Source organism: Gobio gobio (genome assembly GCF_949357685.1).
Source record: "Gobio gobio genome assembly, chromosome: 18".
Classification (NCBI taxonomy): Eukaryota; Metazoa; Chordata; class Actinopteri; order Cypriniformes; family Gobionidae; genus Gobio; species Gobio gobio.
This window is the reverse complement of record NC_137111.1, coordinates 27,312,185-27,329,944: the sequence shown is the minus strand read 5'-3', so window position 1 is coordinate 27,329,944 and position 17,760 is coordinate 27,312,185. Positions and strand designations below refer to the sequence as shown.

The window sequence follows — 17,760 nt, the reverse complement described above, 5'->3', positions numbered from 1 at the left end:
TAGGCTATGTTTTTTCTTGTTCTAAGCAAAAACGTCGACAGTCTCCGATATTTTGGATTTAAAAATGCATATTCCTAAAAATATCTGTTTTATTATGTGTTCCGCAAGTAATACGGGTTAGCATTTGCAACCAATGTGACTAAAGACTTCGTGTTTTGTGTTCCAGAGCTGTCCACTTAGCGACGCTGTTTGCCTGGTTTTGCGCTTTTGACTCCGTAATAATCAGTCACACATACCACACAAAAACACATTCCCTGTGGTGAGGCTGATTCAATATTCCACCAGCTGATTTATGCAGAACAATTCTCCACAGGAATGGCTGGAGCCAGGGAGAGGAGGGGGTAAAACATCTCAAAAAAGACTGTGGTAAAAAATAATTATCTCTGGTGTCACTGTAGCAACAATCTTTGAGGCTGATGTCAATGAAATATTGAACAGCACAATCACTTTGAATGTGATCTGAGGAGGGCTGGCGGTGGGTCAGGCAGAGCCACAGGAGCGCGCTCAGAATGTTCCGGAAACGTGGGCTGAATGCAGAGCGGGGAGCGCACCACTGTCTGCAGTCATTTAATATGTCAAAACACTCCTGCTTCTCCACGTCTGCGAACCTGGCGTCTGCCAGTTTGGTGTTTCTAAATTAATGTCACGTCTGAGAACGATATATCATTAATATCACACTGAATTATATCTCATTTTGCTGCTCTATCGCATGTTCTTCCATGTTTCTTTGTCAGTGGCGATAGTAGCAGCGCGGGGTTTCCTTTTGCGTTGTGTTACACACACTTACACAATGAGTTTGTCGTGGTCTCGTTGCCAAGTGCGAAGCTGTTAGAAAACCGGTAGAAGTCTGCTTTTAATCGGGCTGCAGGTGTTACTTGCTTAACCGCTCAACGCACACGGTTAGACAAAAGTTGAATTTTAGCATCGTCATCACATTGACTATGACATTTTAAAGAAATTTGCATAGGAACAGAGGTCTTTCCTTGATGACAAAAGATGCATGCAGATGATGACAGTCTGAGGTTACAAATTTAAAGAGGTTCAGCAATGGCTCAACCTGAGGAAAACTTAATTGGATGTAGTGATGCGACCATTGCAATATGACTTGACAGCAGATCTCTCTCTCTCTCTCTCTCTCTCTCTCTCTCTCTCTCTCTCTCTCTCTCTCTCTCTCTCTCTCTCTCTCTCTCTCTCTCTCTCAGTGAAACTGTGCTTATGACACACTTTACTTTGACCAACTCTTAAGTAGGTCGAATGAGTTGAGACGTCCTTGGTGTCTGTCTCAGTGCGCCGTGAAGAACAAAACATGAGGTCTCCTTGACTTTCCTATAGCCTACTGTATTTTTCAGAAACATTTTCTATTCACCAACCTCTCTGCATCTGTGAAAATGATATTTTAGCATTCAGTCAGGTAGGCCTACATATCAACAGGTATCAGGACACTGGTTATTTTCTTAATATTTCAACAGTCATTATGGAGTCTCTTCTCAAGGGTACAATAATAGTTGTAGGTGAACTCAAAAACTGTCATAGGTCACCCTTTTCAAGATTTTAACCTTGGGGGGGGGGGGGGGGGCACTGAGGGTTTGTGACCTGACATAAGGGGAATTCAGGTAAACTGGACCATTCAATTAAGAGGCCTACATATAGGCCTTGGCAACAACTGCTGTCCAAAAGTGTGTTTAAAAAAAAAAAAAAAAAAAAAAAAAAAAAAACCTTTTTGAAAATAAGTAATGCTTACCAAGGCTGCTTTATTTGAGCAAAAATACTGTAAAAACTGTTTTCTATTTGAATATATTTTAAAATAATTTATTCCTTTCATGGCATAGCTGAATTCTCAGTCCTCAGTGTTTTACATGATCTTTCAGAAATCATTATAATATGCTGATTTGGTGCTCAAGTAACATTTCTTATTATTGATAGAGCTGTTTTACACTGTAAAAAAAATATACAGAAAATCCTGTCAAATAATACAGTACATTGTGCCCTATTTTTTACAGTTTTTTTAATTATATTTACTTAATATTTGTCTGTAAACTGATGCAATTCAGGATTATTTGATACATAAGGTTTCAAGGAAAAGGATTTATTTCAAACAGTGGTTTTGTAACAATGTAAAAATATTTACTGACCCTTTTAATAAACTGAATGCGATACATTGAAGTAATTTTGGGATGGAAGGGAATCCCTGGATCAAAAAGAGCAACAACTGATGACATAAGAGATGAGATATTTGTGTTCAGTCTTCATATTTTTGACACATAAAACACATAACAAGTGACAACCTGATGATCTGATTGCATACACCTAAACTAAATTTTTTTAAATGTACAATCACATTATGTTTATAACTATTATGCATGCAAACAGAGTTTTTGTAAGTTGTTAGGTTATCAGGTTAGGCTAACCAGACATCTTTTCAATACATGTATAGTGTGTGGGCGCCCTTACGTTCGATATCTCCTGGCCACCCCTGCATCTCACTGCAAAGGTTACAGCGTGATCTCCCCACAAATTGATTAAAGGAGTGTCTCACTCAGTCACAGTATAGTGCAAACAATCCAGCACCCATCAATAAGAAAAAGTCAGTCAGGTAAACTACTATGTTCAGGCAGTGCTTTGAACACAGCACGCATGGCCTTTTCCATTTTCCGTGCCTATTTCTTAACCCCCTGCTGTGTTTCGTCTCTGTTTCTCAGCTATTCACTGTCAGTCTTCCTCTCGGATTCCTTTGCTACACTTCAGACTTATAATGTAAAAACGTACAGAGTAACAGTTCTGGCAGCTTTAAATATTTTATGCTTTATAGCAGGGATAACAGAGCAGAGTAATAAAACAGTTTTAGATCTGCCTCAGGATGCATTGATGTACATTCTGATATTATTAATCATGCTGTGGTATTTTTGGAAAATGCCAACTTTTTACAGATTTTATTAATATATTATTTTTTAGTTCTAGTCAGTATCTAGTCATTCTAGATATTCAATCCAACAGCACTGGGACTTTTCACCGTTTGTATCTTGACTGTCAAAAGTTTTGCATTTCCCAAAAGCATTGTAAATAGAAATCGACCGATATATATCGGTTTCCAGAAGTGTGTTTTGTTCTGTAAGGGGTGAAATTGCAAATATTACAGTGTTTAAAAAGTTCAGGTCAGTTGTTCAATTCAGTGCTGTAGCTATAATTGTAAAAAAATAACACAATAAATAAATATCGGTTCTATATATCAGGTATCGGGCACTTAAACATGCAAATAATAATCGGTATCGGTATCAGTTATAAAAAATCAATATTGGTCGATCTCTAATTGGAAGTCCTTATGTTGCCCACACATTACATGATTTAAGCCCTTTTTTAATGTTTTTATTTTTTGATTGCAAACAGTAAATGGAGATTGCAGACAAAAGCCTGTGGCATTTTGTGCTGTCCTCGCGCCAGTAAACACATCAGAGACGAGAAGATTTTGCTGCATGGGGGAGGGGAAATTACTTTGATGAAAGATTATTAGCGCACATGAATAAAAAAAAAAGATGTGCATGGATAAATCATTTATAATAAATACTGCAATATTCTGTGTGTTAATTGTGGGGATTTATGCAGAACAATTCTCCACAGGAATGGCTGAAGCTGCAAAGGGGGCGCTCGCGAGCAACCCTACGGTCTCATGGAGGATGCGCCATTGTAAGTCCACAAGAAAGACCATAAGTGCACATGAAGTGTGCCATTTGAGACAGTGCTTCCTTGTTTCTTTGCTCCTCCTTCCTCCAGCCTGTGACCCAGAATCAGATGGAATTCAGCCATCTTGAAGTACATCTCAATTAAATTGAACCGCGAGGAGGCGAGTTCCTGGAGTCATGAGTGAGCATACACAGGTGTATGCTTTCCTCGCATACTAAAGGGGTGGAGCTAAGACGCAAGGAATGAAAAAAAATAAAAAATGAGAAGCACCCCAAGATTAATTCAGAAACTAACTCTTTTAACAAAAACAAAACAAGTGACTATGAGCGAGTCATTGAATCATTCACTCTGATTCATTGAATAAAAAACACGTCTTGCTCACAGACACATTGTGCTCAATTTAACGCTGGTTTGGTTTTAATTCATTAGTTCTTTATTTTCGTTGCTGATGCACAAATAGGCAACCGTCTATATTGTGTGTAAATTATAAGTTACTCCATATTAAGTTCCAGCTTATTGAACTGTTTTAAAAGCAACATTATGCTGACAATCGAACAGTTAGGTCTAAATATCAGCATGGCTGTGAACATGCGGTCGCATTACAGCTGTATTTGGAACAACAGCACTCTTGTTCGTGAGATATTGCTTAAATATTGTATTATGTTTGGGCTATAAATCTGCCATATGATTGTTACAATGACAGTGAGTTGCTGATGAAAGAGTCAGAGTTGTGGTGTAAGCAGCAGTAGAGAGGACGCTTTGCTTGTGTGACAGTGGTAAGAATGACATAAATGGAGCTTTCAGCTCAGGGACTGGTAACAGATGGTCTTGGAAAATGAGGTTCTTCTCAGCAGCGCTGACGTGCACTCCCAGGCCCCCACCGCCCCCCATTTCTCTCTTTTCCTCTCATTCTCTCTTTACTGTTTCTCCTTCTTCTTTCTCTTTGCAATCTCTCATTCTTTCCCCTTTCCTCCCCTATGATTTTGCAAAAGTGCAAAATCCAGAGAACTCATAGGAGTAGTCCTAGATTGCCTTATCTATACCAATAGAGGTGAAAAGAGGTGCACACAGGGTGAAGAGAAGACAGAACGAAAGGAAAGAGGATAAAGGGGAAAATAGAGAGGGACAAGAGGAGAGATGGCCCTAATTGGGTAGAACGTCTGCAAAGATCTGCTGTCTGCTTTCTTAAAATCTCTCTTTCTTAAAATGCTCTCTTTTGATTTGTTGCCGTGTCAGGTTCGATCAGTCCAACACAGCAAGACTGGCTCAATCAATAGAGTGCTACAGTCTGGTTCTGGAAGTAAAAACCTTTTTTCTTTAGGCCAACGGATTTTGAACTATAACTTGTAAACCTTTAAAGACATACCTACTGTGAGCTACGAGATTGTTAATCGATGGTATATGCTTTTGTTGAAGCCATCAGCCCGCATTATTTTTAACTCGTTTAAAAGAATCACATTTAACAGAGGAATTCCTGGTGAAAAAAAAAATATTCTGCAGAGAAATTTCCACCAATCCGAGAATTATGGCATGTAAATTATGGCATGTAAAGTTAAAGAACTCTTTAGCCCCTGCCTACTCCTCTTTAGCACTGCAAATGTACGTAGAGTCAGTTTCCCTATGCTCTCCAACGACTTAAAATGCATATTTTGCAATAAAAGTAAAAAAGTATTGTTTCCATATTCATAATTAGCATCTTTAAATGAATAGTTTTACATTTTTAATTTACCATGCTTCATGATAATTGTATTTTTTTCCCTAAAGCTGTACATACACTGTAACCCTATACTGTAAATTTACAGGGAATTTCTCACAGTATTGTACTGTATTTCCATAAAGCAGTAATATACTGTATCTTTTACAGCACATCTGTGAATATACAGCACTTTTCTGTATTCAGCCCGCTAAATTCATAATACAGTATCACACTGTAAAGACATTGAATTGTGGGATTGATTTCTTTCGCGCTCATTTAAGATCAGATGCGAACAGAACAGACAGCAAACTCAACTTGTCAGCGGCACTCAACTGAACAGAATCATTAATCCTGTAATCATGTTTAAACCCGTGTATATCTCTGAATATGTGAGCAGTTTTTACGTTTTTTTGTGTGCTTTGGTTGAATCAGTTCGCGTTTCAAACCATTACGTTAGTTGCCTGTGACGCAGCAGAAAATGGAGGACGTTTAACATTACATGAAGACGGGAGGAAAAATGTGTCATCTGTAGAAGACGATGAGGAGTTTAGAGCTTAAGAAGATGGAAAATTGTTCGACTCAGCATTGATACGGTAAGCCAACTACGTTTTGCGTTCACATTTTGACATTGTTTACACGAATGGTTTGATTTTGAGAACGCGATTTGTTACCGCGCAAATAATCTGTTCTCACCTCTTTACCAAGATAAGTTAATGCAATATTTCACATAATTTTCACAACATTTGTGTGACCTGCTTTTGATCCCTATTTTCTTCCCTCCGTTTCAGGCTTGTATTATAAACCGAAGACGGTCCAGTGCATGTAAACAAGCAACGTAAGTGCTTAGTAAGCAAGTTCACATCAGTGCTAGTTATAGTTTGTAAACAAAAATGCTATGGTTTAAGTTCTGTGATCGTGCTTTTGAATCATTGTCAGCATTTTGCCAGCACATGAAAATCCATAGTCATGTTCCTAATACTTCTTTCAAATGTGATATTCCATAATTTAGTTTTTCGAAAGCAAACCAACCAACGATGACGTTCGGAGCATACTCTCCAGAGGAGAAGTCAGATGGTGTTATCCTTCAAGCAGATGTAAGTAAGGATTATTCAACAAATCTCATTCATCTGTAATGTTTTATGTTTACTCATATTTGTGCTGTCCTTTTTAAAAATTGTTTCAGGAATTTGCAAATCCATCTGATGTCCAACAAACTGTACATTTGCCAGAGAGTCCACGCCTTATATTTCTTGGTATGTAAAAATTAAAGTGGTAGTTTCACCCTAAATTGAAAAGCAAGTTATCATTTACTCACCCCACTGCAATTTATTTTTTTATTCATTAATATTTTTTTGTTGTTTCCAGTCCAGATGTCTATTAAATGCTTCTTCATGTAAGAATTTTTAGATAAGTTAAGTATTGTCTTGTTTTCTGAAAAAAAAAAAAAAAAAACATTAAGTGAGTTTATGCTTAAAAGCATCAGAGTTCTTTTAATAGTTATGCAGAACTGTGAATAGACAACTACATAGAACATTCTTTTAATTATTCATTTATTTTATTTTTCATTTACAGGTCAATCTCTGAGCAACCAGCGCTGGATGTCAAGTTGTGTGTGAAGGAGCACAGCCCAACTTCATCACTGGCCTGGCAGCGCTGTTTGTCTCCTTCTATAACATCAACTTGCAGTACAAGGAAGAGGCCAGCATGCACCCTTGAGTTTGTTCAGAGGTTTGTCATTAGCATATTTGCCATTAATATATTTTAGATTGAATTGTCACTAACCTCATCTTGACAGCATATGTTAAGGACTTCATTTTTTGTTCACAAACGTTTTGTACAGCTGACTACAGGGATGAACAACATGGCCCTGGTTTCACAGACAGGGCTTATTTTAAAGGGATTGTTCACCCAAAAATTTAAATCCACCCATGTTTTACTCACCCTTAAAGGGTCAGTTCACCCAAAAAAATGAAAATTCTGTCATCATTTACTTGCCCTCAAGTTGTTCCAAACCTGTATGAGTTTCTTTGTTCTTCTGAACACAAAAGAAGATATTTTGAAGAATGTTTAATCAAGCAGAGCAACCATTGACTTCCATTTTAGGGGAAAAAATACTATGGTTGTCAATGTTTGCTCTATCTGCTTGGTTACAAACATTCTTTAAAATATATTATTTTGTGTTCAGCAGAACAAAGAAACTCATACAGGTTTGGAACAACTTGAGGGCGAGTAAATAATGAAAGAGTTTTCATTTTTGGGTGAACTAACCCTTTAAAGAGCACCTATCATGGCATTTAAAATGTTCCAAATATTGTTTTAGAAGTCCCCAACAACAGTTTTGCATGCATGCAATGACAAAAAAGACTTTAGTTTTCTTATAATATGCATTTATTTTGACCTGTTTTGACAGCGATTCTCAAATGATTCCTTTAGTGATTCACTTTTCAAAACCCCGCCTTTACGTGATGCTAATCTGCGGTGATTGGTCCGATGACCCAGTCAGTTGTGATTGGTATAGTCTGTGCAGATATTCTCGGAAACGGAATGCCCATCAAAGTCTTATAATGACAGTAATTTGTTAATGTGTCAGGAGTTATGAATATGAAAACCGCGTCTGTACCGTTTGATTGTAATATGAGCCTCAGCTGATCTCATTCATAAAAAAACTCCTCTATTCTCCTCACGAAGACTCGCGACAAATCAACATCCCTCAGGGCTTTTAGTTCAAAAGTGTGCAGATGAGGAGACATATTGATAGATTCTCATATGTCTGTGTCAAATTTCTAAACAGAGGAGTATTTTTTATTCAATACTTCCTCAAAATGGGCAGAAATAGCCTAATCATGAGCGATTGAGTCTCTTATGTGTTGTTTTCAATTCATACTGGCAGCCGGAGGGCGCTCTGTGCACATGTAATCCATGTATGGTACAGACAGACGAAGAAGAACCATGTGCCATAATAAAAGTCCATAATAAAAGCTTCCTGAGATCGCGAAACATACATTTGACGACTAATAATAAACACTCAATCGCGACGATGTATGGTTTGTCTTCAAGCCACTTAGTCTTCAAATGCTCATCCTTGGGCAGATGAAAAAAGTTTGCTTTTGAGTCGCACTTCAGAACACAGCGTCTCGTCGCCATGATGTTTTCTAGTTTTCACTGGCGTCTTGGAGCGCAATAAGTGGGCGTATCGTATTCAAATAACTTGACAAGTTGACGTCATCTAGTCAGAGAAAAAGCTTCGGTCTTCTAACGATTCTTAAAAATGACTCCGAGTCGACTCTTACTTTTGAAAGAAAATAACTATATATACGGTGCACTGTCATATTTCAAGCTATCACAGGATGTTTTTGTTCACTTAGATCTATGTTACACACTACATGAAAGGTAAATTTCAAAATTCCATGATAGGTGCTCTTTAAGTCATCCGGTGTGTAAATGATTTTCTACTTTCAGAGAAACACAATCGGAGTTAAATTAAATAATGTCCTGCAAATCCAAGCTTTATAATGGCAGTGAATGGCTGGTTCAGAGTTGAAGTCCCAAAACAGTGCATTAATTTATTATAAAAGTGCTCCGGGGGTTAATAAATCGACATGCCTTGTGGGTCAAAGTTCACTCTTTTGGCGCAAATCAATGTTTAGGGTAGTCTGCATGATGCAAGTTATTACAGTTAATAATGTTTTAAATATGTATATTTTTCTTACACAAATGCATCAACTCATTTAGAAACCCTTTATTAACCCCCGAAGCTGTCTGGATTACTTAAATATTGGATGGATGCACTGTTTTAGGTCATCAACTTTAAACCAGCCATTCACTGCCATTATAAAGCTGGTAAGAGCCAGAACATTATTTAATATAACTTCTATTGTACTCGTCTAAAAGAAAAAAGTCATATACACATAGGATGGCTTGAGGGTGAGTAAATCATGGGCTAATTTTCATTTTTGACTGACCTATCCTTTTATGCCAGGTGTAGACCTTAGTAAAAGTAGGGTATTTAAGCACCTTTTATAAAAATGTCATTTTTTTTTAATTACTGGTGTGCATCTTGAGACAAAACAATGGCACGGACATTTTAAGATATGTCAGTGCAAGTTGTGTTCAGTTAAGACCGCTCAAACACACATTTTAAATGATGTTTAACATTATCACGTAGTCTTGCAATTGAGTTAAGTTAAGTATTGAAGTCATAAGGGATTCTGGCAATGTGCTGCATTTATGGCTGCATTTCCAATGATACTTAGATGGGACCTGATTAACGACCTGATGAGGGGATGATATTGTTAAGCTGTGCAGTGTAACCAGTGAAGAATTTTTTTTTTAATTGATCACAACATTCAACATTGCATCTTTTCATGTTGTTTAATTTTATCCAAACAGACTAGTCGTTAAAACAGATAGCTGGTGACTTTCTGTCTGTCTTTCTGTCTGTAACATTTAATCTATACATTTAATAATTTTTTCTTCTTCTGTTTTTTTTAGACGTTTTCTTGACATCAATCCAGAACGTGGATCAAAAACAAAGAAAGGAAAAGTAACTTCAAAGAAAACTGGCCATGTTGTGCCAAAAAAGAACATTTCAGGCAATTTTATCTTAATCTTTTTTTTTTTAATAAATGTTTCAAACCCCAAAGAATGTTGTTTTCTATTTCCTATTGTGACTACTGTTATGAAACTCTAAAGTATAATATTTCTAATTATGTATTTATGTAGAGAACAGTTTAATACTGTAAAATTATGTGATATTACAGTAGGATACAGTATTTGATAATTACAGCACAGTACTGTAAATGCTGTTTACAGTAGCTGTCCTGTAAAAATACAGTAAGTGGCTGGCAACCCAGCTGCCAGTATTTTACTGTAAATTTACAGCATAAAATTTTACAGTACAGTACTGTAAATACTGTTTACAGAAGTTGTTCTGTAAAAATACAGTAAGTGGCTGGCAACCCAGCTGCCAGTATTTTACTGTAAATTTACAGCGAAAAGTTTTACAGTGTAGTTTTGTCTTTTTGTCTGATTTTTTAAATCCTTTTTTACAAAACAAAGTTTGTAATATTGTGATTCGCCTCGTTGCTGGTTGGTTTGCTTCATTGCTTATAACTCTATAGCATTAGTTTGGTTCGGGAGTCGGGACTATATGTTTTTATAGCCATTGGAAGACGGGGGCCTGCCCTTCAGCTTTAAAACCATCCCTTCTGACTGATATTTGAATTTGAGATCCACGTTTGGCATCATCCAAAGCTGCACTGTGTCATCTATTATGCATTAAGCAAACAGTTTCTGACTAATTTATAGACTGGACCATAATGATCTTCTGCCTGGTATTCCCATAAAAACCATTGGTAGATGTCTATAAATGAGAATTCACATGATACATGTGGTACAGCCCTTTTCTGTTGCCTCCATGTTGTTTAAGTGAATATATATCTGACATTCTATTGATATATGTACCAATTAGGCCTTGTGGTCTTCTGACACTATTCTTCTTGCTCCAAGCATCACAGATTGAATAGTGTGGAAGAGGTAATAGGTACAGTTGCAGGTTTATCATGCATGGATTTTGTGCTGGCCAGTTCTGGCATCTGGGTCCTGGCAGCCATTCTGGCTCTTCCAGACGCAGTTAGCAGATGGTGGGGCTGTGCCTGCCCTTCTCCAGGGGCTTCTGTGGATAGAAAGAGAAACTGAGATGAATGTTTTGCCGCTGTACCTTTTTTTTTTACAGACCAGGGACATCCCCTAGCCAAGGAGTGAGTCAATGTCAATGTTTTCAGATTTGTTGAAGTGCGTCAAACTGTGTGTTGGTATTTGTCCAGAAAGTCCAATGAGATGTCATCCTTAATTTAGCACCACCTCTTCAAGCAGGACACAAAGTCAGTTCCAGGTTTTGATGCTTCAACACATGGCTTAGCTTGTAATGGTCTCTCACCATTGAGAATTGGCAGTGGCGATTACCATACCTCATGTCAAAGCAAATAATGCCTTGAAAGATCTTCCTGATACAACTTGAGGTTTATGAAATTAAAGTGAGAAAAGAGATGTATATTCACATGTGCAGCACCTAAAATGAGATGAAGAGGATTTGATGGAAATATCAGCACTGAATGAATTATTGGTATCCTTTGATCCTTTTGTAAAGCCATTCAATATGATGACCTGTTGAATTCAATGAATGATTTACATAATTTATCAGAAACTATTTATGCTGTAAGCCAGATATCTCTCTTTCACAATGCATGGTTCTCTTTATGAACATATTTTTTTAACCCTTAAATGCATACCTCGGATCTTTAGTATTTAGACATCAACCTACTTAATATTCCTCAATCAATCCATTATAAACAATATAACAAGAAAAAAAGAATGCCTATTTTCCCCATTCATTTAAAAAAAAATTGTATAGGGTCGCTAACGAGGTGTGTAACAGTGTAAGTAAATTTATTTCTGCACAACAATAATTGAATCTTTGATGAATAAGAGCAATTCACCTTTATTCCATAAGATGGCTATGACTAATACACAATGATGAAGTGACGTTTCACTCGTAATTACCGCAGTCAGAAAACAAAAGAATAGGAAGTATCATCAGCAACGCAATCAAATATTGATTCCGAAGATGTTGAAAATGATCGTTTTGAGAATATGTTCGAGATGGCGAATATGAGCCAGATGCTGAATGTACTGGGAATTGATCTATGACAAGGACAGTGATGACGGTATGAAACAGGGGTTTTCAAACTTTATGATGGCAAGGACCACCAAATATGATGAACCTTTAATGAGGGACCCCCTTCCTAAAATCCATCTATATATTTTTATTAATGAAAAAAACATTTAAACTGTTAGATAAATAGTAGGCTAATAGCCTACAATGTATTGTTTCCAAACTTAAATTGGCTATACTTAATGTTGGATGTAAACCTGAAGAAGAACATTTTCAATTAAACATTATTTGTATAAGTAACATTCACAATAAATAGTTAAAAAATTGGACATGGAACGCCCTCTCAATTCAAAATCTGAATGTGATGAACTTGTAATCACAACTTCAGAAGTGGGAAGTAGGACATTTCTAGCACATGAAGGCAGCATAAGACGAGGTTGGCTGAAAATAAAAAAATAAAAGTCTCTCAGAAATTGCAAATAATGAAATACTTGTACCTGTACATACTTGTATGATTAGTTTTTAGTTCAGGTTTTAGTTCTAGTTCAGCTTTGTCCATTTCTCTGTCTATTCCTCAGTCTCTCTGTTTTCTGGTGACTGGTTGGATATGATCTGCATATAAAATAATGTATACATATTTTTAAGTGCATGCAATGAATCATTTTTATGCAATGGCATATCCCACATGAGACTAAACAGTCACAACAAGATAACAAATAGATGCCAAGTAGGAAATGTAGGCAACAAGTATCGTTGAAATAATAAAATGTTATGCATAAAAAGACGTTAATCACATAATGTTAGTCAAAATATATACTTACAAAGCCAAAGATTCTCAGTGCTGTGGCTCTTTGGGGTGTAGTTAGCTCCTGTTGACACAGGCAAAAGAGAGAAAAAGAAGAAACATAATTTTCATCAATGTTTATTGACTAATGATGACTAAATGTTATGCACATGATAATTCACGGATTTAGGATGACTGTTAGATTGACCACTTACACAATCAAACACTGAAAAAAGAGAGAAGACAATATAGCCTTCAGTGGCATGTAAAAATGAATTAATATGAAATAATATAATAAATAAGAAGCCACAATGAACATTCTTGAATTAATTATTATTTTACTTGAATATTAATCCTCTGGTGTACACTGGCGTAAATGTTCTATTTACGAGAGAGAGAGAGAGAGCGGGCGCGGCGCGTGAGACAGCCTTTGAGACACCGCTCTGGCGCTAACGTTACTTCAAATGGCGTCACACACATTTAACTGTCAACGAAAATATGTAACTATAACTGGCCGTGAAAAGACGTAAACCATTATTCGAGTAAATACTAGATTTGGTACATATAATGTAAAATGCAGGTAGTCAATTGTATGCAAATTAAATGGGTTATGAAAGCGGTTCTTGAGGAAAACGAACAGTTCCCCGAGACTAGTAATAGCAATTCGATATTATTATTTACTTTCTTCATATATGTAGCTATATTTAATGGATATTGGTTTACGTTTTAAAAGTAACAAAGACATTTGGGACAAATTTGTTAAGTAAAAACTTCTTACCTCAAGAAAACTCGCAGCTGGTGTCTGGCGATCCGATCCACAGGCATGGACATCCGTTATGCGCGCACCCGACACAAACCTCAGTGAGTAACAATCATAGACCGTAAAAAAATATAACAATTTAATATTTTTAAATATTAAAAATAAATATTAATTTATTTAATATTTATATAATATATACAATTTTAAATACATTTTAAAATTTTAAATTAATTTTAAATTGTTAAAATTTAACAATTTAAATTTCTGTAACAATTTAAAGCAGAACTAGGTAGTTTTTGCTCTCGGGGCCCCCCTACAGTTGGGAAACAGTATTGTCCTCTACTACTGTCGTAAACTGTCATTCTACATCAGGGGATGCATCGCACGTGCATTTATTGACATGACAACTACCGGTATGATAGCCCTGAACACTGCAGGAGTTCACATGTCTATGGAGTTCACATGCTGGTGTTCTGCTTGCGTCGCGTGTGAAATGTCTTCATCCCAGGTACAGTGGCATATGTTTCAGCATGTCATATGAATATCATTTCATGGGTTTTATTTTTTTCAAACGCCAAATGATCGCGATGCTCACGTTTACAAGCCAGCGTCATTATAGTAGCCTAGTCTATTGGTTACCGTTTTACGGAATCTATATGATACTTCAATTCAATGTTTGAGTGGTAGGTAATAACCATATATCGTCAATATTATAATATCAAACTACCCTAGATGAATCTGCAAATTTGAAAAATCGATTTGCATTATAGCTTGAGGCAAGACAAATAAACCAATATCACAGACATGTTAGATATCCTAAAATATGATTTTGTACGTCTTACGTATTTACTTGCAAGAATGTAGCCCCTCCTCCTTCAGCTCACGCCAACGAGCAAGCGCTGGCCCAATGTTGATCCTCCTGACTTTAATCCGATCACTTTCTCGTTTCCTCTTTTTGCTTTCCTCCGACAAAACCTTTGCTTTCTAATTTTTCTGTGCTGCTTCGGCCATGACTATAACATTCGGCAAACAAATGATAGTTTGGCTCACACATCCAAATTTAAGGAAGTGGGGGTGGTGGTGGAAGTGACGTATATGCCGTAAAGCAGTAGAATTTTGTGGGGGTTTTTTTCTCGGGTTACTACCCGAAGCTCGAAGTTTAAAAGTACGATTAAAAACGATACAGACCCCGTCAGGCTATGGCAGACGTGTCATTCAACCTATTGTAAGTCGATGTATCATCACAAGAGGGTTGAAAATATATTATAAAGGTTGAAAAGTTACCTAGTGCTGCTTTAAATTGTGTGAGGTGTAAGCAAAGTTTATATATATATATATATATATATATATATATATATATATATATATATATATATATATATATATATATATATATATATATATATATATTACATTTATATCACCACACTCGTGCTGTTATTACTCTGGCATTAAAATAATAACAAATAAAATAGAATGACTGATCCTTGTACAGACTGTGAACGACTCGTTCAATCATCAACTCGGTCATCAATATCGTAAATCCTGCAAAGTTTTTTGTATTTTCTTTTTTTAAAAATGTATGTACATTTATAACACTTATACGTTTAAAAAAATGTATGTACATTTATAACACTAATACTTAACTCTATTTACTCTATATTAAATTTTTTCCCTCTTTTTGAAAGTTGTGAAATCACTGTTGTGGAGTTTTTCTTTTGCTATTTTAGCACACAAAAAATATATAATTAATGTATTCTCTCATTCACCGCTATAAAAGTTAACCTAACTATGACGACTTCCACTCTGCGAAACCCGAAAACGTGAAAAGGGTAGGAGAAAATACTAAATATAAAAATTACTTCTTTGTCTCCCACAAAGAACTCATTTTACGTCCTTCCATCCACATGTTTTTATTTAACTTTTAAACATCCAGTGTGTGTGTGTGTGTATTCTTCGTTTACAGTAGCACTACTGCTTTTACGTAAACAGTAAAATACTGCAAATTCCTGTATACAGTAAGTTACTGTAAATTTAATTTAAAAATACCCATAATGCAGTGCATATTACTGTAGCTAACCGTAAATAATATAAATGGTATTTTATTGCTTTTTATATGGGCTTTTTTGCGGTAAGTAACTGTAAAATTGCGGTAAAGTCTAACAGTGTAGCTTATACTGCGTTAAGAATACTGCCTAACAACCCCACTGAGCAAGATAAAGGGGACTATAGTGAGAAAAACTCACTAGAAAGATATAAAGCAAATATATACAATTTTGGAAAGTATGTATACGGCAAGAAAGGAGAGAAACATTAACAAATGCAACTGTTCAGTAGACTTGAAATGTTCAGTAGACTTTATCCGTTTTTTCCTTTTCTTTTTATTCTCTGAAATTTTCTTAGAACCTTCTGGAGGACCCCTGGGAGTACCCGGACCCCAGTTTGAAAACCCCTGGTATAAAACATCCGCTCAAACTGAACCCTTCCATCAGATGCGTACTTAGGAGTCTTGGCAGTTGAAGTTGGTCATCCAAGTACATTTTGTCTACTGTTTTATAAATATTCATATAACTACTCTTCACATAGCCTACTGATTTTAATAGGGAGCTGGGCATAAACTTAGCCACTGATTTTCACAGATGAATTTCGATTTCAAAATCTGTGCTGATGCTGTTAATGGCAAGATGCAATTGGTTTTCACATTTGTTTTACCCGAACATGACACATCCAACCTGGTCTCATGAGAATTTGTAAGAAATTATGGATTGGGTCAAATAAAAACACACCACCAAAATTAAACTATAAAGTCCAACCGCTAACCTAACCATGATTGTAATAGGGGGAAACCCCCATAAAAGGCAAAAACCTTTTTCTACAAACTGAGATGTACCATTTACAATTTAGTCACCTCGCACAAATTAGTCATGAGAGCATGTTGGACATGTCATTTTTCAATTCTGAACATGAACATAGGCTAGACATGAGTTCTATGGGAGGGCAACATTATCTGTAAATAATCACTTAAATGTCAGCCTGTCGTCGCACAAAGCTTAATTGTAATGGGGACTATGAACTAGAGCCAATGATTCTTCAAATATTTGTGATTATTATATTTGGAAAAAAAAAAACTGTGAGTAAGGTTTGAAACGACATGAGGGTGAGTAAACAGATTTTTTATGCACAAGAAGGATGTGCAAGCATTTTTGCGTGAACTGTGCCTTTAAGGGCTAAAGATGTGTTATTTAATTTGGACAACATTTAGAGACTTGTGTTTCAAGTGTGCTGCTTTTGTTTTAAGCAGCAGTCTGTTGTATCGGCATCACTACCCTTGCATTGTGTCAGCTGATAGGTACTAATATGTAAAATGTGTTTCCTTTAACCCCCTCAGGACCTGGCAAATGATTTGCTTCAGAGGCCATGCAGGGTTGGTAGAATTCTAATCGTGTGTTGAATCCCAAGCTCGGCTCAGGCTGCGATTCTTCCCAATCACAAAGAAAAAAAAATCATGAGGCATGAAGAAAACAACTCGAATATCCCCCACAGACCCTGTCACGTCTCTCATTCCAAGTAGCTACATATGCTAGTATTGCTACATAGGAGCTTCAATGCTTCTGGTCAACAGATCATTTCACTCTTCACCTCTCTCTCTCTCTCTCTCTCTCTCTCTCTCTCTCTCTCTCTCTGTTTTGAAATGCATGTCTGAGTGGATCTCTTTCAATCATGCATCTTATTTCGTTCTTTTCTTCAGACAGACATTTTTCCATTCCAAGCCTCTCCTGGTGCAGTGTTGAAAAGAGATGTGTGTTTGTGTGTGCCTCTCACCCACTTGATTGTGCAGGAAAACAGTGTGAATGAGATCGCAGCATGTGGCGGACCGGCAGCATCTGCACCGTTAAGGATTCTCCTGGCTCACTCTGCTTGCACGTCCCTGTTGTTTTCATGCAGAGAGAGGGAGTGACTGAGGAGTCGTGGCTTCAGCAGGCCAGCAGATGTTCACTTCACTAAAAGAAGCAGGGATGGACTGAGAAACAGGCTCTGGTGGTCCAACCAGAATGACAAATTTTATTCCCTGGATGAAGGCCCACAATTTGTTGAACAGATTGCTGAGCGGTGGCGTGATTGGACGCTGTGCTGACTAATTTTGTAACGGACTGATCTAAGAGCAAGTT

At 36.7% G+C, this 17,760-nt stretch overlaps 1 long non-coding RNA gene across 1 annotated transcript; it reads left to right on the top strand.

Annotated features, from left to right (window-relative positions):
- Positions 1–5,595: 5,595 nt before the first annotated feature.
- On the top strand, positions 5,596–11,722 carry LOC307142066. The gene is made up of 6 exons (XR_013818420.1): positions 5,596–5,967; positions 6,163–6,209; positions 6,384–6,468; positions 6,558–6,627; positions 6,947–7,102; positions 9,866–11,722. It is a non-coding gene; the product is annotated as an uncharacterized lncRNA (long non-coding RNA).
- The last annotated feature ends 6,038 nt before the right edge of the window (positions 11,723–17,760 follow it).